The following is a 27,888-nucleotide window of genomic DNA, read 5'->3' as shown; positions in this document are numbered from 1 at the left end:
TTGTGCAATAAAAAATGTTTTGAAGACTCAGATCTCCAGCAATTTTGAATTTGATCCCATTCCTATAAGGTTTTACGAAATTTCGCGCTGGCAGAGAACCAAAAGATTACGCAAAAAAACTAATAAAACACTAACACAGAACTAATGAGCTACGCAATGATCCTGAAATAGCATCGAGACAATAGATTTTATTTTTCTTTTCCAAATTCCGTTTCTTCTGTTTTGCCAAGTTTAAGTATAACCAAAGAGTGAGTGAGTCATGCAAACGTTGCGATGCGATCGATGAATACAAAAGACTTACCGTACATATGTATGTATGTATGTAAGAAGCGGACAAAATTGAACGAGTTAAACATACATATATACACACACACATACATACGTACCTAAACAGGCACTTACATACACACACGCGTGAGCTTGCGACATTTGTTTAACAAATTAATGCGTTGAGTAAGGTAAGATGAGTGAGAAGCGAAAAAGAAAACAAAACCAAGAATATAAAAACAAAAGCAGCAAAAGAGGCAAAAGCCAAAAAGACGCTGCCAGGTTTGTTTTCTTTAAAATAAAATAATAAAATAAAACATTGAAACATTTAGCACACAAAGTGAGCGTAAAATTTGCAAACAATCGGCGCAAAACGGAGACACACGCCAGGCAGCAGCATACATACAGAGGTACACAAACAATAACAAGTCGAGGGGCGCAGAACAGCTGAAAATAAAGCGCAATAAGAATGGCAAAAAGGCTTTTACGCGAAAAGCTACTGTCAATGTCAAAGAAAGGCCAGGAGCGGCCGTAAAAATTAAAACATGAAATATGCAAACACAACAAAAACAACATGAAAATAAAAACACAAAAATCATATGTACAAAACGCGAAGCGCGCTGGTGACCTAACGGCAGTATGAAAGAAAAATAATGAAATAAAAAAGTGAAAAAAGTAAATAAAGTAGCTGAAAAAGCTTAAAGAAAATAACAAGCCAGCGAGCAAGCAAGGCATGAGTAATGCGCGACGTGCCTGAGCGTGGGCGTCTTATAGGTAGAATTAAAGAGATTATTAAGCACAAAATAAAGTTGGCGAAAAAAATGCAAGCTAAAGCAAAAATAATAGACTTGGAAAATAAAATATGGCATTTTTAAGCCAGCCGAACGAAGGTGAGGTGAGCTTGAAAACACAAAACTTTTGAACGCGCTGACACAGCGAGAAATAGTGTAAACAAAGTGAACAAAAAGTAAAAAGTTAAATAATGTAAATATACTGTGTGGTGTGGTGATTAATAAAACATTGCGGTAGCAGAAAAAACTATAAAAAATTTAGAAAAACATTTGTTTATGATATGAATATGGAAAATTCAAAAACTCAAAGTGTGTTGGCGGTTAAAAAATTGCGAAGTCATATTTAAGAACACTTTAACTTACTTACGTGCCATTTGACGTATGAGACGTTACGTCACAAACAAACTCTAATACATTTTCATCAATTCGTAATTATAATACGAGGCAAGTTTGGTAAAACTCCGATTTTTTAACACAAAAATATGTTTTCGAATAAAAATGTTTATTTCACATGAAGAAACTTTTCCAATGTGTTTGAACCAAAGTTTATTTCATAAAGATATATGTATGTATTTACTTTTTATTGTTGTTGTTTCGATCTTAAAAAGTCGCTTTGGATGCAATTTACTTTGTAAGGCTTGTAAGGAACAAAGCCAAGAACCGTTATGTATACGTCTTGCATCCTCGAAGTTTAGTGTTCTTTATTTGCATATTTCTGTGCATGTGTGCGCGTGTGTGTGTCTTTTTATCTCCATTCCACCGCATAACCGAAACACCAATGCTGGACTTGCCAATGTTGCAGCATTATCAGAGATTATATGAACACAGAAAGGGTTCCCCTCCAGCAGCCGCTTTGTCTTCTCTCAACCACACATTCCGATCTTTTGTTGTTATTATAATTTTTCTGGTTTTATTTCGGGCTTTGGTCGACTGCTGTTTTGCCGGTTTCTTGGTTAGTCATGACCTTATTCCGTAGGCATTGTGACTCCCTTCGATGCTGACATACATTGATGCTCGTCTCATCGCGTTCATACATACATACCTACACATATACATATGTATATGTGTGTGTGTGCATATAGCCAGATGTACATAATTGGTCATGCATTATTCAGTTGCTCTTCAATTATGTGGCGTTGCTATTCGCCAGCCAAACTGCAGCGGAGACAATTTAAATGACAAAAAACTCTCAAAAAAAGTAAAACAGCAAGAAAATGAGCAAATGAATGAATGAAGCGACTAATTTGGTGGTTAAGAGCAGCACTTAAGACATTTTGGTAAGTATACAGACGGACATACAGGCGAACGTATAAGTATAAGTATGTATGTATGCGCATGTGTCGTTCCAAAAGGTGTCGTTGCGGTTGCAATTTTTTCGCGTCTCCGGATGCTACTCAATTTTCAGCACTTAGCGGTCCGCCTGACACACATACCAAAAACATGTACATGTATGTACGTATGTATCTTTTTGGGACTATGTAACATCTGAAGATGAAGTAATAGCTCTATATTTGGAACTGTTTGCATCACCTTGTTGTTATTGTTTTTGAGAACCTGTTAGCAAGTAAATAAATTATTGCTTTACAATTGCGTTTATAATTTTCATTTTTTAACGTTGAATACAGTTATCAAAAATATTAATCAATAATTTCATTATTTTTGTTATTATTGTTTTTTCCATTCCAGTTATTAATTCCTGCCCAAAAAGGCAGTTGTACTTGTCTGACTGCATTCACTTGTCCGAAAAATATTCACTCCTTCATTTATTTATTAATTGCTCATTTTTCACAGACACTTATACATTTGTTTATTGCATTTTTTATTTCCTCGTCATTGATCGTTCGTTTGATGGCATTGCTACGCTTTACAAATTACGAGTGATTAATTTACCGCCAACAAGGATATACACTCATACACAGATGAGTATATATGTATGTGTGTGTCTTGGATATTGACGCAGAGTTGCTGTCATGCATTTTTGTAAAAGTTGTTGTAGTAGTTTTTGGGTTTTCGGCACAGTTGGCTGAGCTTTACGGGAAGTGCCATAACTTGAGCGGAAGTCTCAAGTGTTCATATTCGCCTTGCTGACCCAACAGTTTTTCTCTTTTTCTTGCAGATATGGACTAGCTTTTTAACAAAAGCACTCTATTGCGTACATATGTTTTTTTTGGTGAACATAATAGTCTTGCCACTGGAGAAACCGAACGCTGACCCGCAACCGACAATGGCTTAACCGGTGGATTGAAGAGGTTAAAGGTGACGTCAAATTAATTAGTAAATTACAGAAATAGAGGAGAAGAAAAAACAAGCAATCACCACATAATAACACGAAATATAGTTATTTCGAAAATACAGAAATAATTCAAATTCTTAAAGGGAATGTGCCGCATGCGCATTAATGCCCACTGGAACGTATAAAAGGTGTAGCGCTCCCTTGTGACCTAAAATTACGTCTTACTGGCGATTTTAAATTCGCACCTAAACAGCACGACAATTCTCGGCTTCGGCAACTTGTCGACGCTGGCATAGCTTTGCTAATTATTCTGATAAATACACGCAATGCACACGCCACAAGCTCAAACTCCCCAGGCGTTTTATAGACTTACGCACGACTTTGCTTTCGCGCCTCATTTAAAATTCGAGCTCGTGAAAAAAGGATTACCTTTGCCTTCGTCTGCATTGCGTGCGCTTAATGCGATTAAAATTTTGTGAAATGCCTACGCATGCGCGCAAGGTCGTTTGCCAACGCACTGCCAAACTGTCTGTCCAAATATCGCATGGCATTCGTATGCACTCGTGGTAATGTCTGTTTGATTATCAGTCTGTGTGTTTTGTTCTGCCATACGCCTGCACGTCATGATCGTGATCGCCAGTGCCTACAAGCAGTCGAAGGCTGAATCATTTTAAATTAATGTAGCGCATAAATTTCCTGGGACTGCAACTCAATTTAATAAGACATTCGAAGGATTCGCGAAAGCGTGAAAGATAAAATGTATTTATGTGGAATGGTTCAAGTTTAGGAGGGTTACTATGTAAGTATTCGAAAATTCTGCATACGTCACAGGACCACAAATTTCGAAGAGTACTCAAGTAGGAGAAACTCCTCTTTCTTATAAAGCTTAGATAAGGTGAGAATGAATAGTATACCAATCGGGCGAGATTTTTGTATTTCCGTTATATAGATATTTCCAACCAGATGGTGGTACTTTGACTCCAAAGCCTTATTTGAAGACTGTTTGGTTTCATAGACAAAGCACTTATGATACTACAACATTGTTGCAGGCCATCTAGTCCGGCATGTACAGCATGTGTCGAGGCAATTGCCAGGCCTGTGACAAAATACATTTCCGCTTGCTGGCTCCTCTTCGAAGACATACGCTGCTGAAATTCGCACTCTTACTACATTTTACCTCATTACCACAAGCAACATGCGCTCCAAGGCTGTTGCTGCTGACGATCATCACTTTGACAGCGACTCATGTTGCAATCCATAAACTCATAAATATACATACCATATGGTTATGCCTCAATGCTCAAATGAAATTTATAGCATTTTACACCTAAATGGTCGAGTGTATGTGTGTGTGTGTTCTGGGTGCCTCGGCGATCAACGAGTGCTTATTGAGTGGCCTGTCACGCTGTCCAGCACCGGCAAATCAGCAGCAATCATCACGGGCTTTGATGGTGTACCGAGTTGAAGTGTCTTTTCTTTGCTTTCATTTCATATTCGTTGCCTCACAGAGTTGCATGTTCGAGCTGCACGAGTGTGTGTGTTTGGAAACTTCCGGTTGACAATATTAATGACAACCAATTTGAGTTTTTGCTTGGAAACTTAACACATTGGAAAAATATTTTTTTCCTCCTTTTGCAGGCATCACGCACACACACACATGCGGCGCTGCCCATCAAGCAACTGGTGACGCTCAACAACTTTGACAATTTTATGCTGAAAGCGAAAAGGGTTATCACATGCAAATAAAACAACAACAACCACAAGAACAACATGCAATAACAACAAGTTACCAAACAAACAAGAAAAAAAAAATTCTAGGAATTTAAGTACAAGTACATTTTTTGTTGTTGAGTGTGTCTGTTGTCGTTCATGTGGCACAGGCGTCGTGTGTGAGCTTGCCGCACTTATTTATTTTATTCGCATTCTGATTTTCGCTGAGCATTTGCACACTTTAGTGCCTCATTCGCTACAAATTGCTGCTGCTGGGCCCTTTTAATTGAATACCCACTAAATGTCCGTCGAAGACGCTTCGCTAAAAATTGTCGTAAATTTGTGACAACAACAAAAACAACAATATCAATAAATGGATAATACGAAATTGAATAGCGACAAAAACGCAAACATTGCTGAGCAGACGACCTGGCATTGGCCCACAACAGTTGGCCTTTGCGTTTTAGCATCGCCTTGGAATTTATGACAAACAACAAATGAACATTTATTGCCGTTATATATTCTTCATTTTAATCGACGATTGCGTCCAAGCGCCGATGCACACACACGAACGCAACTACTGTGGCCTAAACACACACACACACACTTCTATATGCAGAAATGCTGAAAATTAAAAAGCTAATTTGTTTTAGTATTCCTTTAAACTTTCCACAATTTTTACAACCGTTCTAATAACTGCACTTTTATTGTCAATAACTGTTGGTTTTTTCTTTCGCGCTCTGTGTTGGTATCTGCCACTTTTTATGCGCTCAAATTTCCTTTAAATATGCTTATACATACATATACATACATATGTATGTATGTCGCAAAACTCGATATTATTGACTTAGGTAACTTTATTGCGAATTTATTAAAGCTGCCTGCAATAATTGTCACTTCTTGCCATTTCGTGCAATAAATAAAGCGACTTTTATATGCACATTCTCATATGCACACATACAAATGAATATACGTGTGTGCATAAAGTAAAAATGAACTTAGCTTTTAATGTGGCAGGGTAGCCATAACTTCATAATTTTATTTCATACAAAATTTTGCTAGCTAAGATTTGGAGGTTATGTTTAGTGGCAATTCGGAGCTGACTTTCTTATGAAATTCCACTTTTTGGCTTAATGTTTTGCCGTGGCTATAATATCCCGCCCATTACGTCTTAAGAATAACTGTAAAAAATAATATCAATTAAAGCTTAAGTTCCTCAGTGCACAAACCTTATTTTTATTTGTAATCATTTGTTCTACTCTGAGCGAATACTGCCCTCGGTTGATATATAAATTTATTGAAGTGGTGTTTAGCGATCTAAATTTTTCGTCGGTCAACCTTAATTTGAAAACTCGATTCTTTGTCTTTCAAAGTTTGTGCGAAATAAAAGTAGGTATGTTCCCACTTCTTCGGAGCTTAAGACTCACATTCATTCTAATGACATGACCTAGCTAGGGTAATGGGAGTTTTCATCAGCTGTCTTCTCGTTAATTCGTAACAAAGCTGGTATAGTCCACCTTTGTCAATACATAAATGGCCAAGAGTCCTCCTTCAACAATAGGCGAGCATAGTTCTTTAAGAATTGAATTTTCATCAACTGCCTTGCCACTTTACTAAATTTAAAGCAAGTATGTATGCCAATTACAAGCTCTCATAAAAGCATTTCCTCAGGAGGTTTATTTCCGATTTTCGTATTACTTTCTCCAACTTGAACTCAAATTTCTTTCGATTTTGGAAGGCTCTTTCCATTTTTGAATTAGGTGCTAGTATTGCTCACCTCATTTTCATATTTTGAATACGTCGGGATCCCGAAAATATTTTTGACCTATTTTAGCTTGAAAGCTCCCCAATAATTCTTAGCTATTCAAACAACAAACTCTGAAATACCCGTTAGCTGACGTACAAGCGGACGCAGCCATTTCTTTTGGAGCGGCAATAAATTTCTCTAGCTTCATGACATTAGATGAACTATTTTGTAGACATGTGAAGCCTTTGCTGCCATTTAAACGCCGACATGTGTTGCTCATGTTCCTTTCCACGGCGCTGAGGCAGCAGAATGTAGTGTTGCCCTCGGTGCTCGACGCCACGGCTGGCGAATCATAACGGCCGAAGTAATAAGAAAGAAATAAAAAATTGTGGAAATTCAAGGCACAACAATAACAAAAAGCATATTACCAGCAGCGCAAAGACTAACGAGCCCACTAACGCCTACGAAGTGCAGAAACAAAAACAAAAACAAAAAATAGAAATTTTGAAACTTTGTGGTATAGAAGTTTGCGCGAAGAAACACATGCGGTCGTATATTTTATTTGATTTTGGCCAAATGTGCCGACAACAATATACACAATGCAACCGCGAAGGGAGGGCGGCGGGCGGGCGGTTGGCGCGCGAAAGTTACGGCACATACGGCGAAAATTCAAGCGCAATGCCACAAACCATAGCAAAGTTATGGCGCAAGGCTACTCAGGCAACAACAACAAATGGCGCAACAGCCGAACGTGGCTGATAGGAGCGCATTTTGAGCGTTAGCAATCTCAGCAGCAAATGTGTCTTGCTGTCGCTTGGTTATATGCAGGCGGACAGCAAATCACATCGATACACGCGCGCCATTTGCAGAATTTATGATAAATGTGTCAAATATCTCAACTATTTGTAATCATAAATGAAAATTGCACAACAACAAGCTGCCGCCGTCATTGTTGCAACAACAGAAGTATGCGCAGTTTTGGTTTTCCAATTCACAGCGCTGCCGTGCCTTGTCTCTCGCCACCAAAACAGCAACCGCCGCGCGACTGTCTGACAGCTCGTTGTGCAGCCAAGCGTACGCGAGCCGACCGCCAACGACAATTGACAGCCGCCAACGAAAGAGTTGGGGATTTTCTGGAGCAGAAACGGCGAAAAGGTCGGGTGAAATTCTTCTCATCGCAACAACAACAGCGCCAGCGTGAGTATGTGCATATGTTGCATATGTGTTTGCAATGTGCGGCATATTAGAAAATGTTATTAGTTCCTGACGGTCGTGACATCGGCTGAGGCGGCGGCGGCGGCAATTTTATTGATAGCGACAGAAATGTGTCGCGTGCATTTGGGTTGGGCGCCTGTGGCATGATGCAAATAAAATGTTGCACTTACACACGCACTCGTCAGACCCAGGCGATCACGGTCTAATGGATATTCGCTTGGCGACGCAGCAGCAACATAGACTGCCCCTCCTGCTGCCCACATCCTTTCACTGCGCACGCTCGCATGTGTGTATGTGCGTTCGTCGTTCTACGCGCTTCATTGCCACAAATGTGCTATAAATTATATTTTCTCTTAATCAACTGTCGGAAACTGTTCAGATTCAGATTTCTTTCGCGCGCGCTCCATTTAAGTGCTGTTTTTGCTGTTGTTTGTTCTAGTGTCGCTTTCGAAAGTATTTTTTAGAAAGTGTAGCATTGACGTATTTGTGTAGGTGTCAGCTTGATGCATCAAAAACTGTGCAGCTGCCCGTAGATGCCACACGATATACATACATATATATGTATAGCGAAAAATGCTGTGACCCAAACACGCATACATATATACATTTGAACCATCTTTGTGGAGTTGCTTTTGCTTTATTGATCAATATTGTTATATTGCGCAATAAATTTTCTGCAACAGAAATGTACGTTTCTTTATTGATACATTTTTGCTTTCTGGAATTTCAAACCCCATTCGACATTAATTACGGCATGTTGTTAGTTGTAAGATGTATAATGAAACCCATGCCGATAGCCAGTTGAATAACGGAAATATTTGGAAATTCGGAAAATGAAGTAAAATAAATTCAGAGCAAAAATTTAGTTGTTATTTTGTTAATTACGACCAAATAGCCCACGCAATCGTTATCCTCATGGACCTCTGTACTTTTCCTCAGCGACCCATGTTTCCAAAGCGGTTCGTCATATAAATAAATATAGCTGCTTGTGTTCTTTTTAAAATTAGAGATATTATATAAGTATTGGGTAGTCGAAAAAGTCTTTTTGTATTTTGTCAATAGGGCTCGTTACAGTCGTATATCTCTAGTGCTATCAAACACATTGTATCATACCATATACATAGTGTTGGAAGGGTGAGATTTTAAGCTTCATTTAACCAAAAAAAAATCAAAATCAGGGAAATTGAAAAAAGTTACATCAGTTCAAAAGTGAGTGAAAATAATGGAGAAATTCGCAATATTTTGAAAGTTTTGTATAAAAAAGGAAAGAATGCCACGCAAGCCACCAATGGAATTTGTGAAGTTTAGGAAACAATGCTGTATCAGTTCGGTGGCACAACAGTGGTTCCCTCACTTCCGTTCTAGAAATTTCGAAATTTCGTTTTACACTGATAGAATAATGTCTCTAGCCGAAAAATGGCAAAACTTGGTCGATCAAAATGGTAGATATTTGTTTATTTATTTATTATTATAAAAATAGAAAAATCGAAGTTTGATTAGAAATACGAAAGGACTTTTTCGACTACCCAATACAAGATAGCAACTTTTATTGTCAGAGAATTTGTATCTTTTTCAAGCAAAACTTATGCCATAAACAAATAATTCTGTATTAGTATTTCATGTAAAGCAGTTTCACGCCAAAAAGGCTAATTAAACACGCAATTATGGCATACTGAATTTATAATAAGCTGAGAAAACCGACTAATCGGTGTTAACAATGCAAATATGCGAAAACAAAAACGAAGTAGACAAGCAATTTGTATGAAGGCTTTTGCCCCTGGCACCGATAAACAAAAGCTGAGTACTGAGCCAGTTAGAAAAGTGTATGAAGTTTAAATTAAGGAAAACAAAAAAGAGTTTGAAAATATTATAAAAAGGCGATAAAAAACTAAAGTGGGCAATTAATTGGTTAGTGCGCCTGATTGTATGCTTCATACGCCTGCAGTTGTTGAACTATGTGAATAATTGCATGTGTGTGTGTGTGTGTGTGTTTAATTGAAAATGAAATAAAAATCAAATACATGCTACATGAAATTAATTATGCAACAAATGCATTAAGATGCCAACAGCCGTTAACAATACTCGCAGCACAACTAAATATTGAATGAGGAAAAACACACAAAAAATGGCAACATGTCAAGAAGAAGAAAACATAATTAAATTATGATTGCGCTTTGATTGACGCGGGAGAAAGGAAGTTGCAGCAATGCAATGCGGCAGCGCAACAACAAAAGCAACAATGGCGCGAGAAAATGTCCGCCATAAAACAATACTGGGAGGCGATTGTACAACAAATGCCGTTGCAGAGTACTTAACACACACACACACATACTCGCGTACAGGCAATGTCAAAGAGACGCGCGTCCTCAGTTGAACCACATTATATATTTAGTATGTGGCATATATGTATGTGTGTTGCATGTGTGTTTTATGGTGATATGTTTGTCTACACACTGCATTTTGTGGGCGATAGCACAGCAACTGACAGCCAAACTGGCAGCGAACAACATCAAAGTGACTTCGAAAATCCCAAGCAACATGCCGACATATGCCACAGCAACATTTCTGCTCAGAAACATACGGGCAAAAAGAAAGTAAAATCGAGCAAATATTGAAATTAAGTTGCGCACAAAGAGCTTTGGTTCGTTTTAATTGAGTTTTGGTTTTGCTTTTTCTGTTGCTGTTGTGCGGGTGTTGCCTTCCGTTGCTACCGCTTGGGGCTTGCAGTTTGAGGAACGATGCGCGCTCGGTGTTGTTTGAACGAGTCCACGTGATATGTACATACATATATGTATTATTATGTATCTATACACGTGTTTTTATATGTCAGTTGGGACAATTGATGTACCAGAGCTGATACCCTGTATTAATTAAAATTTTTTTCAGGAGCACTGTCACAAGTGACTGTTGGGCTAAAGCTATTTAAATTGTATTATTCGACTTAGGAATCCTTCGGAGAATGGCAAATTATAAAGTTTACAGCATAAAGTTGTCTTAGGAAAAATCATATTGCTTTTACTAACTGTTTGCATTCGATCCTAGTAATCAAATGATCAACTTCCTTGGAAAATTACTTAAAGATTAACGTTTTGGTCTTAATATGAAAGTACTATATACCCATTTCACTTCCACAAAATACACAATCGTCAGAGTCCAGACCATGTTACTGAGCTTTTAAATATCATAAACAAGTTTTCGGTTCGTTTATCTAAAACCTTTATTCATTTAAAATTCTTTCATGAACCGGGCGAGTAACCTCTGGATCGGAACGAGTGATTGGTTAATTTACTCATTACTCTTTTTTTTATGAAATATTAATTGATTTGGTCAGTGAATCAACACAGTGCGAGCCTTTCTATGAGAAGTTGGCCTTAGGGTAGGCTGAAAGGGTAGTTAAAAAGTCACACAACCACATTCAACCATCTTAGATCTCTTAGATTTTACAAATGTTATCTTCAAACATTGGAAGACGTTTTACATAGAGATATCAAATCTTATAAGTAGTTGACCCAACGTTTTCCTCAGATATATAAATTTTAAAAGGTTGACCTGATTTCCTGAAGTGCCTTTGTTGGCTAAGGTTTGCCATTTGTGCTTTTTATTATATAAATTCTGAGCTTATACCAAACTTGACACCCGAAAGGCGCTGTCTTTTCAGGTGTAACTAACTATTTTAACTTTTTTGTTTTTGTAATGCAAAGAAAGGAATTGCTGAAAAAGTTACGAAATTTCAGCGTAAAGTAGGCAGTAATGCTTGCAAGTTATCTAACAGCCATGTGACTTTAACACCGTTAAAAGTACGTCTTCAAACCACGCCATGATGATATATGAACAAAAATTAGGGACACATTGTATGAGATGTATCGATTCGGAGTCATTGAACTACTCTTGTTGTTTTTGTTGACAAGTAATGCTGTCAGCCTGTTCCTGCTGTCAGGTGTTGTTGTTGGTGTTGCGTCTGCAGTCATTACATTTGGAAAGTGTTGTTCGGTATCACGTTTGGTTTCGCTGTTCGTTATGCGAAAATGACTTTTACTAGTTGCTGTGCAACGGATCGTTCGACACTCGTACGAAAGTAAATGGAGAGCCACATGTGAATATGTGTATAGTGTGGACTCCCCGAAGTGAAAAATCGATTGAAGTTCAAATTCATGGCTCCGGGCATTATGCAACAGTGGAAGCTAATTGAAGCCTCTAAATAAGCAAATGAGCAGGAAAGCCAATGAAATGAAAAATAAACGTTTTTCCAAATAGAAATCAATTAACGAAGGCGAGTAAACATCGCTCATCAGCAACGCCACACAGTCGCAAAGGTCGATGATGAGCGAACAAGTGTAGCAGCAAACATTAGAGGCAAAAACCAGTAAAAACAACAACATTAGCATGACTTGCTGACAGCAAGAGACGAAAAAGCCAATTACACCATTTATTGTAAACACAAATTTATGATGCATTTGTGCAGATGCATGTGCGTGTGTGTGTGAGTGCACGCTGGCGTTGCCAAGTGTAATTAGATGGAAAAGGCGGAAGATCACGGCAACAAGATATTAAAATAACAGAAAATTTAATGCATCGTCACTGAAGTTGGCTGCTGCCGCTACGTTTGTTTAGCAAAACCATAACACCAACAACAACCGCTGTCTTTTTCATGTCTAATTATATGGATGTGTATGTGTGTGCGTGCATCCTGTGCCCGCCGTTGCAACATCATCATTAGTAGCAGCGCATAATGCACCGCCTCAATTGACATGTTTCTCTTGGCCGCGTGCAAGCTAACAGACACACGCACACAACTACATATACCGCTATGGCCGATTTCAAAACGCTCGCAGGCGCATTTGATTAATTAATAAACATTTTAGTTTATATCGCAATTCTGTGCTTAGATTTATTATCATTGCTAGTCGCTGTCGCCGTTGAAATGTAAGCAACATTTCGCTCAGGTGTAGTGCAGCTAACCCCTGCAGCTTCTTCGGTAATTATCGGTTATGCAATTATTACGATCGGCCACTCGTTCCTAGACTAGTCGGCAAATGACATTAAATGGCATTGTGGTTCGGTAAAGCAATTTGTTTATGTGATATTTTTATCGACTTTAGTCGTTTTACGTAAAATTTGAGTGTTTGGGCGCCTATTTAAAAACCTGCTGAAATCAAATATTTGAGTTGTGTTTGGTGTAAAATTATTTGCAAAAGTTATGTAAATAATTTTCTAAAATCTCGATTAACTGAATATTCCACATCCGCGGAGCGAACTTCAAAGCTGAACAATCAGTGCCAATTAGTTTAACTCTTGCATACGTTTTTTTTCATTATTGGAATGATCGCAGTTACTTTTTTACATTTGTTTAGATACTTAACGTGTTGTGAAAACTGCTGCCAACATTTAAGAGCAAAGTTAATTCAGTCACATTTAAACTAATAATTTTATAAACATTAACTTTCCAACACAGTTAAAAACTGATTTTTTCGTCTTGTAAATTTTACGTAACTGACTATGCCTTACCTTTACCTTAAACGTTAAACAATTTGAACTGCTATTTCTGCCTCTTATTTGACACTTTACACTTCTTTTCTAATATCGGCTGTTTAATTGTTTGCTTAACCGCTTTGTTTTCTATTCAGCACTTCATTACTCACTCCATTCTTTAATTTGTTCTTTGAAAGATCACTTTCGTCAGCGCACTTCGCTGCTATCGCTCTTTGACTCGGAAAATCTTAGAGTTTAACATCTTTAATTGCTCTCGGATGCTTTCAGCTACTGTCTGTAGTTTTTTCGATCTAACCAAGTATCTGACTAACCGATCAGCGTGCAAATGAAGCTAACCATGAGTTACAAATTGAAAAAGATTTCCTAATGAATGTTAAAATAGCTTAAGTCGACTTTAAATGGGATAGCTGCTTTGGAGTCGAGCAAATATCTGGGCATAGCTTTTGTCGCTCTTTAATTGCAAGTTGAGGCTTCCGATGCTAATGTATTGCTTAAGATACATATAACACAACATCGAGGCTCGTCTGGAGTGGCTAGAAGCGCTCAAAATTGCTATCATCAACCAGAATCGACTTAAGCCACTTTAACATACGCATGCTTTGGCGTGGCGCTGTTGGTAATCTTCGATCGACACGAAAAGAATCCATTTGCGGTTCTAATTTTTTTGTGGTCTACCCCCCCAGGCCTTCAAAGGTCAAGCAACTTTTAAGCAACAGCAATAAGTAGTTTGGTATTCAAATTAGCTGAAACATACATACTTATGTTCATACTCACACATGCTCACACATACGAATGTACATATTAGTATGAGCTGTGTATGGATTCGCATATAATTGAGAAATACAATGTGTTACATAAGTTTTTAATTATGTGCATTAGTCTTTTACGGATTGCGCTACCGCTTTGACAGCTCTTATGTCACATGGGTCACAAACAAAGAATATGCGGATCATAAATCAGTCGGCGGATATATTGTTTATATTTTGCCTTTTTTTGCTAATTTATAATTTATTCAGATATTTTGGCTTTATAATTGTGTATTGTGTACACATATGGCTGTTTGTGTGTAAAATGCAAATTAGCTTGCAAATATTTGGTGACAATCAGTGCTTGACTGCTTTACAGCTATTTTAATGACACTAAAATTTGCCAAAATGCGATGAAATGATGCAGAGAATAAAAAGAAATCTTAGTTATATTGATTCAACAAACAAATAAAATGAAAAAAAAAATAGCAAAAATAGTAAAATAATCTAGAAGTTAGTAATGAAAGAAATTAATGAGCGTAACTTCCATATAAAACTAAAACGTAAATAAAATGTTTCGAGTTCATTATTACTCTTACTTTACGCAACAAATACCTGAAATAAGGCAAAACATTACAGCGTCGGAGCGAATAACTGTCAAAAAAGAGTTTGAGAGATTTTGATTTATTATTCGAAGATTATTAAGAAGTGCCAGCAGAAATTTTCAAATACTTTGTAAATATGTATGTAGATATTTCTTTAGTATCTATGTTTTGTTTATTTTAGGAAAACTTTTCGGCGTGCCACACAAAAGCGACGACAATGCCTCAAATATGTGACTTGATTCATATCCGCATTAAATTCCTCTGTCTCTCAGCTACTTTACGGTACGACATGTTGCTACAGCGCCTAGCAGCAAATTGTTGTCAATGCCGATAATTAAATGCTTTATTTAAATTAAAATGATTTATATGTATGTAATTGCCAACAAGTATGAGGCAGACGTTGTAGATTCGTAAAAGTGCGAAAGAATGTGAGTTAAAACAGCGAAATAAAATAGAATTGAAAACGAAAAAAAATTACCGAAACACCTGTTAATTATGTCACAGCAATTGCCAAAATTGTGACAGTTACATAAGAGCTGCTCGAATTTCAGCCAAAATGTTACAAGTATTTGACAGGCTGTGCGACATCTAAAATTAATATGGCATGCCACATTCCCTTCTCAGTATATGTCTACCATACATACATACATAAACGGCGCAATGCATAGAGAATTGTGCTGAAATACACAAATATTCTCTTGTCTCTTGTCACTTTGTATTTAATTATTCAGAAGTCTTTTATATATTGTGTATCAGAGACAATATGCTAAAGGTGCTTAAATAGACAAAATTTATAGGCGAGATTTTCTGTTATTCGATCGAACCTTTTCGAAGTGAGACGTTTATGCTTATCTTAAGGAACACCTTTATGAGAGCGAGCTTCATTACAATAAAATGAGAATAGAGCATGTGCCCAGAATATCACTAGAAATGAAAATGCCTGCCTGAGCTGAATTCGTCTTAAACTTCTTTAACGAATTGTTTTTAAAATTTTCTAAAGCTCAAAGCCAAACTTGTTTAGAAACATAACTCACTTATTTTTGGTTTTGTTGCTTAAATTAGCACAGAGCTTTTAAATTATTGACAAACTACTCGTATCTGCATATTTCATTGGTTAAGTTTATTTGTTGCCATAATTTAGATCGCAACTTAATAAATGGCTTGGATCGAGTTTTTGTGCGTGTTTGCTATGTACGGCTGTATATACAGACATACATATATGCATAAATATGTAAATTAAAAGAATTCAAATGTTTTTCATTGAGAAAAAAAGCGTTTCGAGTTTTTAACAGCAGCTCGTTCAAGTCTATTTATTGCTGTCATGAAAGTATTTCTAAATTTGTTTTTGGAATATATTATTTTGTGCATCAGAAGGCCTTCAGAAAACCGGTACGGACTGGTGTAAAGTATATGAAGAGGAATAGCATTTGAAATAATAAATTAACTGTTGTTGTTGTTGTAACTAAGCGGTGTTTTACGCATGTGCGACCGTGTTGCAAATGACTACTTTCAATTAGTCGTCAGATTCAGTCGAACCGTCACTCGCATTTTCGTCACATTGTACTCTGGAACTGCAGGGTTTCTTGTTATTAGGGATTAGGTTTATTTTGACTTCGGTTTTTATCGGTGAAGCTTTCGACTTACATGAGTTAGTCATCAATATTAGAGTTTTGACTCTGAATAAATCTTTGCTTTTGCTACCTACTAGAACTAGAATTTAAGTTTTTATTACTTGTACTCTTAACTAAGGCCCACAATCGGTCAATCAACGAGCTACCGAACCGGTTACTGGTTATTTTCTATTGTATCCAACTGAATTGAGGTTTCATAACAATTTTTTATGTGCAACCGAAAATAAAAATAAATGAAAAATCGAAATTAATTTGCAAACAAAAATTATGCGCGTTTTAATTGTCTTTAATGGCTTTTTAAAACCAACCAACGCTCATCTTAGCTATAAAAATAAATATATTCGTCATTTATACTTTGTTGCTATACTCGTACATACATATGTAAGTATGTATGTGTTTATAAAGAAGAAGAGACTCAATGTCAAATTTCTGCAAATATTTATTTCGGCCATTAAGTTTGCGCAAAAAATAAAACAAAAAATATAACTGTTAAACAATAAAAAGAGCAAATTTTGCAAAAATAAAATTTTATTTTACTTTCTCATTTTTAGTACGGCTATGTGTCGAAAAATAAATAATAACATAAAGTAAATTTCTTCTCCGTCTTTTTTTTAAATCAAGGAGAATTTTTCGTGCATTCTGTGACTAAGAATGTGCCGAGGCTAAGTAGCTAGCAATTCTGACAGCATTAACTCAGCGTTCAGAGAAGATTAATTCTGGCGAATTTCAATGCTTTTGCGATACTTTAAAAATTTCCTTTACTTTTGTATTATTCTCTCTGACGTAATTCACAGTTTTTTGTTTTTGGTTTTGTTTCTGTTTCAATTTTCGACGCCCTTGGCATTTCAGTCATTTTTGCTGTCATCTCTGCCCTTGACTTACAAACAAGTATGTATGTATGTGTGACGGAAAGTTCACGCCTTTTTTGGCCGCAACGCTAGAGCGGAAGTCAAACGAGGCGCATCGTGATGAACGAGATGGAACATTTCACTTCAATATGTGTACATGTGTATATAAGAATACTAAATATTTAATGAATATTGAGCTCTTCAAGCGATATGTCACTCAGTTTTTCTGTTCAGTGGTTCAAAATTCACTAAAATTTTAAAATTTATTTGATTTTTCTAAGTGTAGTTGTAAAAGTCTTAAAAATTATTTCGACAATGACAGAAAAAGTGTGTCAAATCAAAAATGCTTTTGAGAGAATTTGCATGAACTTGAGTCTCGGACATACGTTTGTGGCAAATTCTTAAATGTCAAATGTCGAATTCTTGAGTAGTCGCAAAAGTATTTTCTTATTTCTAATTAAATTTTAACTTACTTTTTTATATTTATAATAATAAAGAAGTTAAAAAATATGTACCATTTTGGTCGACCACTTTTTGCCAATCTTCGGCTAGAGACATTGTTCCATCAGTGTAGCAACTTTCATCAGTGTAAATCGAAATTTCGAAATTACCAGGAAGGAAGCGAGCGAACCATTGTTGTGCTACACGAACTGATACAGCATCGTCTCCGTAAACTTCAAAAATTTCATTGATGGCTTGCGCGGCATTCTTCCCTTTATACAAAAATTTCAAGATACATATAGCAAATTTATTCCTTTTTTCAGTCATTTTTGAACAGCTGGAACTTGAAGCTGGAACTTTTTGTAGCTTAAAATCTCACCTTTCCAACACTATATGGACAAAATACGAAATGACTTTTTCGACTACCCTATATACAGCTAAAACAATGAAAATGATCCGCCTTCTAATGTAACCTCTCTGCTCTCATTAAAAAATATGCAAGTAGTTAGTAAATATTTTCAAAGTCTAAAGTTCTTCAAGCCTCCAAACCTCAAGTCCAGATCCAAAGATACTTATTTTTACACATGCTATTACTTCGAAATTCGCACCAAACTGTCATGTGCGGTGTTTTCGTACACCAAATATTACGACACCTATTTAATTGCACAAATCGTGCTGATCTAAGTTTAAACTGAGAAAAGACTGCTAAACATTTCGAAAATCAAGAAGAAATTGGGAGTGAGTAACGAAATTATTATCAGAAAAATATTAGATGGCTCAATGATTCGATGTTTCATTTTTGAATCGCACACCTTTGACAACAACAACGGAAATCAAATCAGAGCTCATGTTGAGGACATGGTTACAATGGAAAGAAATTGTTAAACCAACACGTGGGTTAACCATGCTAGTGGACTAAGCGTACGCATACTTAAAAAAAGATTAAAAAAAAAGTCATTTTTTATTTCTGATTTCTACAAAACTTCAGTTTGACCCTCATATGAGCAACGAAAGTGCTCATTTATGGATCGGTTTGTGCCAATTCTGCAAATGTTTGCCTCAAAAAAATTTTACAGCCATTTTTCTCGACTTTGTGTGTCTATTTCGAGTGTGCAGTAAAGTATTCGCGATCACTGAAGTGTTAAACTCGTTTCAATTTATGGCTTGTGACACACGCGACACAAACACAAAGCAGTTAAATTCTTCTTCAACACTTTTATGGCAATACCTCCATTTTTCTTCCGATTTCACACATATGCATTATTTTTTAATTATTCGAAGCTCATTTTGTGCGACGTGTATTTGTACTCACACGAACAGTTGTTATTTTCTCATTTGGTAAATGAGTAGCCATAAGAAAAAAATGAAATTTAAATACATCAAATTGCTTTTAATGATTTCTGTTTGCTACCAAATGCTGTTAACGTATTCGATTTTCTCAGTTTCATACGTTTTATTTTTGTTTTTCAGTTTTACTAGCCAACTTGCCTATTTCGCTCGCTGGCTGCATCGATTTCACTTTTATGCCTTATGCGAGCATTTGCAATAACAATGACTGGGGAAAAAGAACTCTCATGCCTTTTGTGTTTTCAATTAAACAAAGCTATTTCACTTTTAGTGCCTAGAGCTACGAGCGCTCGGCACAACGGCGAACAATGCAGTCGTAAACTGGCATTGCGAAGAGCGTTGCCACTTTTCAGAAATTGTATATTGTAATTCAACGGCAAGAACTTTTGGCCATTGAAATCACAATGTACAATCACCATCTGGCTTAAATTTACGAGAAAGTCGATTCAAATGTTACATTGGTGAATTAGAGGTTAAATTTGGATGCGAAAAGCTTCAAGTGAAAAATTAAGGTGTAAGTGTTAGATTCTATTCCCTAACTGTAAAACAATTATAATCACAGAATTTAGTAGCAAAAATGGAATTGCTATAGTGCACCGCCCCACTATGGACCTGGCATTAAGTGAACAGGTTTTCCAGTCTTGAAGGGCTTAAAAGCAATAAATCGGTAGGCTGGGTTTTCAAAAACTTTTTAAGTGAATTTTACAAAATAACGGTAACATTGCCGTACATCGAGTAGCATAAACACATCTCGCAAATCGCCAGCTGGACGAACATTTTCTCTCGAACGGTCATTGCTAAAATTCGTTCATTACATGTGCACACACTCACGCATATTCTTTTATTTATTTTTTTTTTTCAAATAAACAACACTCGCAGTTATAAATCGAAAAATGGAGCTTTTCTGATTAAATTTTGTGTTGTTCTTCATTTTTTTGCTCGCTTGTGGTTAAATTAATTCATGTGAATTGTATATCCTTACACACACATACATATATGTATACATATATATATATGAAACCAGCTGTTGGCTTCACCGGCTTCATTTGTTTTTAACTTTTTTGTTTTAATTTTCCAAATTTATTTTCTTTACTTCCATATGTCCATGTATTCGCTTGTTTATTAGATGTTGATTAAACTTTCTTCTACCACTTTTTTGTATCGGAATAGGAATATATACTATATGTTGTTTTATTATTTTTATATTATATATGAATATATCCACCAAATATTCGTGATTTTGTTTAACAGTTTTGATCAATATTTTCATACTTCCTTTCAGGTACGTAACACACACACACAGATACGCATATTTTCCGCTCCAATTCGTAAGTAATGCAGCAACTTCAATAATTATACGAGCACCTATGATCGGTTGAAACTGAAAACGCGCCAAATGTTGCATCATGGGCGGTGGTGAAAAATGCGTTTGCTGCATCAAGTGATACCAAGCGCTCGTGTGGTATGTACTTAAGTGCCGTTTGAGGTTTTCGCTACGCATAGCTACTCGCGAATTATCTCTTCACACACTCGTACATGCTCGTTTATATGCACACATATCGACACGCACAGATTAGATACAGTCAATCATTAGATAAATATTTCGAACGCGATGAACACTTTAAACCACTAGCACCTTTACATAACCCAACAATCACTGCAATAAAAACAACAGTTTATGCGTGCCGTGACTACATTTGAATTGTGCGAAATTTATTATTGTTATTTTATTTATAGCAGCGCTTACAACCTTTTCTTCGATTTCAAAGCTGCTTTTGACAGCACGAAAATGTGCTGTCTTTCTGCCGCGATGCTGAATTTGATATCCCCGCAACGCTAATACGGCTGTGTAAACTGACGTTGAGCAATACCAAAAGCTCCATCAGAATCGGGAAGGACCTCCCCGAGCCGTTTGATACCAAACGAGGTTTCAGACAAAGGGACTCCCTTTGATGTGACTTCATCAATCTGCTATTGGATACAACAAGCACGTTGAAATCAGTCGATAATAAGGATCACTCGACCACAATGTCAGATGTTTAGTTCATTTCTGATACAGTAAATTAATACCACCACATATACATTGATTGCTCAAAACTGACACATTTCTAAATTGTAGATTGTCGGGAATCGAAGTTCTGTGAACTCCATCCCTTAATAAATGATTCGAACAATATGAATCTAGTAGATTGTGGTCTTTACTGGCCTTTTCTCAGAAGACAGTATATCGTATGGTAGTTAGAGAGTGTGCAATGTCGTTATCTTTATACTCCGAACATTTGTTAAGACGAATCTTTTCATCTTGACTGCGGTCACTAAGAATTATTACTATTAATTATTACTAGGGTTGGTTATTTAGTGAAAAAGCGATTAGTTGTAAAAACCAATGAATACTGTAACTTCGAGTTACATGATATTGTTTCTCTCTTCAGTATGACCGCTGAATAGTGAGCCCTTGTCAAGACTTGTACTTCATTAGATTTCTTCCAACAGACGAACTGCTTTTAGGCAGAACTCTGAAGCAAACAGAGGACTGTTTAAGCAGATTTGAGACAGTATACGCAGAAGTTAGTTTTGTTATCGCTTGCTCCGTTTAGACTCGCTAAAATAAGAACACCTTGGCCTAGGTGCAGAGCACCACCTAAACATAAGCCAACTAATATTACAGTAAACTAAATATTTTGCTAAAAACTTTGTTTTACAATTTATCGATGAACATACAAATATAAAAGGAGACTTTTAAACAAACTTAGCGGTGATTTTACTGAAAGTCAGGCGGTCGGAGCAGTTTGGAATATGTTCGAGTTGCTTGCACCCACAACAAAATACAACGAAGTAAAACTCAAAACGTCGACGACCAAAATCACGCGCTAGAAGCCACTTTAAAATTATAAATAAGAAATCATAAATAAATTTGCAGTGGCAGCAAATTTGAAGGCAAAAACAATAAATTTGCACGCATTGCCGAACCATCAGCGAGTGTGGCGAAAATATGGAAATAGCGCAGCCAACAACTACAACATGAGTATTCACGAGTGCAACATTTAAGGTCTATGTTAAATTGCTGGTAATGCAGCAAACAACAACAACGAAATCAACAACAAGAATAACGGCAACAAAGTCGAAAGGCACTCAACAGTAGCAACAAAGCGCGAAAAATGAGTTGCCGAAGCAATTTTTACGCTACGCCTGCGCATGAGCCCGCCAGCAGCTAATGCCAGCCACCAACAACAACACCACAGCACGTTGTGTTGCATGTTTGCATCTGTGCAGCTGTGTAGGTGTGTAGGAGTGTTCGCCCATCGCGGCAGGTTGCTGCGCTGCAGCAGCAACAAAATCAGACATCAAAGCTCGAATATCCGCCAGCTTGAACCACAGCCACGTTTAGGCTTCTATTTTTATGCTTGCGCGTGCAACTTGCCTCGTTTGTTGGGCTTTGAGCATATATACATACATACAAACATACATGCAGCGCACACTTTAATGAGCGCATATGCTTGGCAGAGGTGTGTTTGTGCACAGGTTTGCTGCTTGTCTATCGTATTCATAACGCGTAATTGTTACACCCTGATTACGCGACCGAAGCGCTGAGTCGCGGCTCTAGCCCCTCTTAGTGCAATCACTATGTTTTTCTTCTTACTTTTATTATGTACCTTCATTTCATGTTTTTCATATTGCGGCGCTCTTCGCTGCTTGCTGCACCTGCGCACGCCGATTTGTATAATAGACACACACACACACACACAGACAGAAAATGTATGATAGCCATTGTTGCAGCATTTCACAGCTGCAGGCCTTCGCTACTGTAACGACTATGAATATATGTAAGTAATTGTTGCTGCTGCTGTTGTTGTGCGCCGTTATTATATACAACAAATGACTCTGCATCTGAACCGCGAAGATAGGTCTGTGTTTGTTTGAGTCTCGAGTGCAGGTGTTTGTTCAGTGTTAGCGCTTCTGCATTGTTGGTGTTGCATTCAAAATCAAAAACAGAGGGCTTAAATGGAAAATGATAAGCACTGAGACTGTTTAACCAGTTCTAGTACCAGTTATAACCATAATATTGAGAGCCCTCGAAAAGTCTGAGATCTGCGGCTCCAAACTCACCAAACTAGGCAGAGATGGATTTTGACATATTCCTGACCACAATAATACTATTCTTCTTTGATCATGCCTTGCATCTAAGATTATTATCGCACACTGTAAAGAATGAGCGTTCCCTAGCACTCTGTGTTAAATATGTGTCTACTACTCAAAGAGCTTCGGTTTCAGATTTCGAGCGAACCAAATGTAAAAATATGGAACAGTTATTTAAATGGCGGGTAGAACTTGCGAAGCAAGGCGAAGGTTAGTGCAAAATTTTACGGTCGTCGAAGGAATTATAACGCTCGACGATTATCAAAAAACATCAACATTTATCCCATACATTTCAGTAAACTATCAGACAAATAGTTAGCTCAGATTTGGGCGCAAATTCGATATACCATATACATATGTAGAGAGTAAAGCCAGAGATTTTTTTGGCTAGGTTGCACTCATGCAGAATATTTTGGGGATCATTGCCTCTTATTGACCTGCAGTAACTTCGGATGCTACTTGAATTACAAGGTTACTTAATGTTGCAAGGTTACTTAACGTTTTATCTGCATCTGTGGGATTAGGCAAAGTACTTAATATTTTGTTTAGATTAATAGTCTAAAGGCTTGCCGATTCCCTAGCTTAAATCGCTTTATCTCAATGAAACGTTTTGTTAAAAAAAACTTTTCAACCATATTCTTTTGCAACTGAAAAAGCTTAATTGAATTGTCCTTCTAACGAATCTACAAAGGCAATACCCCTGCGTCCACGCTCTTTAACAGCATTGTAATTCCAGCTAAAACAGCGGCAAATAGCGAATTCGCAAATGCTTTACAAATATGCACATACACCTATTTACTTAGCTTTTTGTAGTCTATTTGTTGACCGTTTTTACAGACAAATAAATGCAAAGACTGACTGACGAACCGACCGTCCAGGCAACATGTCATCACTAAGAGCACTTTGCTTATATCCCTCATTCCCAATTTCTCATTCTTCTGCCTAGAATTTGCAAACACATTTGTCCAGTCGGCCGGACGGACATGCGCATTTGCATTCAACTATTGCTGACGACGCATATTTACCATTTAAAGTTGTGGAGGTATGTTTGTGGAGTGTGGTGTGGTGTGTGTGTGTGTGGTATGTATGGCCTTCGGGCTTGTCATGGTTTATTTTCGAACGTCTTCGGAATGTAATTTTCTGTGTTGTTGTTTAAAGCGGAAATTTATTTTCTCATTCCTGAATATACATACATACATATTTATTTAAGTATTTTTAATTAATCTGCTCTGGTGAATATGGGTTTTATCCATTCGATAAAACCGTTATGTAACTTTAAGACATCTCCACAATTGTTAAATTCCGTTTTATTTTTTGCTGTGGGAGAAAATTCGTACAAAAATTGCCGAGAATTACGAATATATTTGGATATAATGAATGAATCCTATCAAAAACAACTTATTGAGGCAATGTTTTTCAGTATTTAAAAGTAAAATTGCTAGAATCTGTACCAAAGGTAACTAGACGTTGCGTTCAAAAGCTTTCAAAGTGGAATTTTACAAAAACAAATTTATAATTTGAGCTATACTCGTAATAAGCGAACGTATGTTGTATACACAAACAAATATTTCAGTGGATTTATTTTTCATTTTTGCCTTTGACTATTGCCTGATCGCGTCTTAAGCTTAGCGCTTTGGTATGAGTGTTCTTTGATGGGAAAATATTTGCGTTTCTGAGCGTTTTCTGCTGTCTCTTTATTGAGCTTGTTGTTGTACCCATGTATGTAGTATACAGTTTCGTTCTCCATCGCACCACTGTTTACTTACTTTAGCCGCTATTGCTTCCTTTGACTGTTCCGCCAAATAAAATTTACACATGCACACACACACAATCATCGAATGCAAATGCTGTGCGCCAAATGAAATCGATGTTTTGCAAAGCTTTTTGTACTCTTTTCGTTTTCGTTTTCATTTGTTATTGTAATTTTTATTAATTTTGCTGCTCTAAATTGCATTGTCGTGCTCCTAACCGCCTGTCTCTTGCGCCTCCCTTCATTCTTGCTGTGTTCTGCTGATCACAAACAAACCTAGGCATACTCACATGCATGCACATGCATACCTGTATATAAATATTTACACTGATTCGAGTATTTTTGCCCTATTACGTAAATTCTATAATTTTAGCAGCTCGAACGTTCGGTGCGATGGGCGGTGTGGGAAGCATCGAAAGAGTTCTTTGTGCGCTCACTTGCGCCGTTACGCTCGATTGAAGGCCAAGTGCAGAAGCAGCGTATATAATCGCTTACTAAAGCAATAGATCATATAAAGAATTTGTTACGTTTGAAACGCTGATGAATAGACAATATACTATATAATATATATGGTATATGTACATACATATGTATATATATGAATATATTACATATACAGCATGTGTAATATAAAAATAAGTTAATAAGTTTACTTCTTTGCCTCAATAAAAAAACTAATAAAATTTTAAACTGATTGCAAATTCAAAGATGTAAATGTATATGCATATATGTACATATAGTATGTAGTATGTATGTACATATGTTAATGGTTATACATATGTGTGTGTTTTTGTACAAAGTAATCATTTAGCCATTCAGACCGAGCACATCTTGTTCCTTTATTCATTCTGCACATGAACATTATTATTAGAATTATTACGACACTGAATATAAATAGTCTGGCAATATTCGTAGTTGTGATGATTCTTCTGCTTAGTGGGTGAAAAATTTGCGAGTACGTATGTACATATGAATGAAATACTTGTAATTTTGTTGTTTAATTTCACTTGAAACTCGCCGAAATAGCGCTTCTGCATGCAGCAAGTGCATACAACCGCGATATTTTGGTCCATATCATAAGGCAGTTTACACAATCTGCTTTCCTTTCAAGCAGGATAGTGATCGAGGTGAAAAAGCAGAGAATTACTTCTGTTGTATGGTTAACTCTCTTTTTCGTAAGTAGAGTTTAATAAGCAGTAAACTCAAGCTCGTATCCATGTAGTTGTTGACGACCTGTGAATGTATTCTTAAAAGGCGTAGAATCGATTATAGAAGCATTTATGAACATTACTTTCAAAGTGTAAGCAGGAGCGTGCAAATCTTGCTGAGTTATTCTATATTTATATGTATGTATGTATTAAAATTGCGCCGCTCTTGTGACTCACATGTAACGCAAATATAACTGCACTTTTCCTCGTGCTTTTAACAGTGCTCTGAGAAACGTCTAGTCAACAAAGTGGAAAATTAAAAATACAAGACTCTTGTCTTGCCTTGAAAAATCTAATCAGTATTTAATTAAATCAATGGAAAAGTTCAGAAGGGTGATGCAAATGAGTAAATAGGTATGTATGAGACATACATATACTTATTTACATACAAATATGGTAATATATTGTTGAAGGTTGACGTTTATGGTACATAAAAACACAAAAATTATTTTAGGACAATATTAAATAGGCGACATATCAAATGAAAGTAAAAATATACATATAAGAATCTCAATGGTAATAACTGACTCAGTTTCTATTAGTATCTATAGTGTAGAATATATATTCGCTTTCTTTAAAGTTTCAGACTTATACATATGTGGTACTTCACCTATTTCACAATATACTCACAAGTACATAGTATACAAATACAAATTTTCTTTTCGATTAGTTTAAATATTTAGCCATAATCAGGCGACGTAATAATAATAATAGTAACTCAAACTGTTTGCGTAAACGATTGTTAAGCACTTAATGCTTTAATAACAGCCTGTTTGCATAATCATTGAATGGTACTAAACGCTTTTTGTTTTGAGCTTCGGTGTTTTATGAGCTCATTCGTCCGGGAAATCGGCGATTACGTAGAAAATTGAAGTTAAACTGGCAACGTTGTTGTGGAAAAACACATTTTTTATAGATTGCTTGTATAAAAATATATGTATGTGTATACGAGTCTGTTTACAATAAAAATATATTAAATCAAAATTAAATAGGCCGCTTAGAGTTTCAGCGTGCCATGATTCTAGGAGTTCCAATTATAGTCCATGTCTGATTTGTCTTTAAAGCTGAAAATCAATTTTTATCGTAAAATTGTTAACGATTTAATATCACTTTGTTTGAATAACTCGATAGGGACGTTTTAGTCTTTAACTCCTTAACATTTTTATTATGTATTCGTATATAAGTAAGTATGTAAACAACGAATTTTTATGGCAAAATGGCACTACGAGTATTCCTGTCGATGGTGAAAACACGAGCCACCACATTTGCATTCACTTTGTTATACATCTTAATTGTTCAATATTTTCAGATATTTTCAAGCTTGCAAGGGACATTTTTATATTAAAAAAAGCACAATAGAAAATACAAAACAAAATTAAACAAGTGGTAATGAAGCTATAATACCTATCACAAATACAAGAGGGTTGTCCAGTTTGCATAGCACCTACAAGTACTTGTATATGCTATAGTGATTCGATCTGAACAATTTCTTCGGATTTGAATTTATGTTTGTTTTTGCTATTCGCTTCACTGTGCACACAGCCTTAGCCACAGAAAGTAAATGCAAAGAGTGTTGGGAGAAAGGGAAAGGAGTTGTTCAACTTTTTCACATTCAATTAAATGTAATAATAATGTTGTTTTGACTTGCATTGTGTTATTGAGCAATGCAATAAGTTTTTTGTTATTATAATGAGTTTTTCAAATACTGTGGGCGATGATTAA

General features: G+C 36.4%; 1 protein-coding gene across 4 annotated transcripts in view; it reads left to right on the top strand.

Annotated features, from left to right (window-relative positions):
* The window catches only part of LOC120773051, a 124,871-nt gene that overhangs the window by 37,775 nt on the left and 59,208 nt on the right, over positions 1–27,888 (top strand). The window contains exon 1 of one of the 4 annotated variants that reach the window (XM_040102000.1): positions 26,430–26,520. The exons of the other annotated variants lie outside the window; for them this stretch is intronic. The gene's annotated coding sequence lies outside the window, so the exon portion shown is untranslated. Of the gene's footprint in view, positions 1–26,429; positions 26,521–27,888 lie in introns of those variants that run through there. 4 annotated transcript variants of the gene reach the window in all.

This window comes from Bactrocera tryoni, chromosome 1, assembly GCF_016617805.1.
Source record: "Bactrocera tryoni isolate S06 chromosome 1, CSIRO_BtryS06_freeze2, whole genome shotgun sequence".
In the NCBI taxonomy this organism is placed as follows: domain Eukaryota; kingdom Metazoa; phylum Arthropoda; class Insecta; order Diptera; family Tephritidae; genus Bactrocera; species Bactrocera tryoni.
Note: the sequence above shows the minus strand (reverse complement) of the source record. Positions and strands in the feature narration are given on the sequence as shown.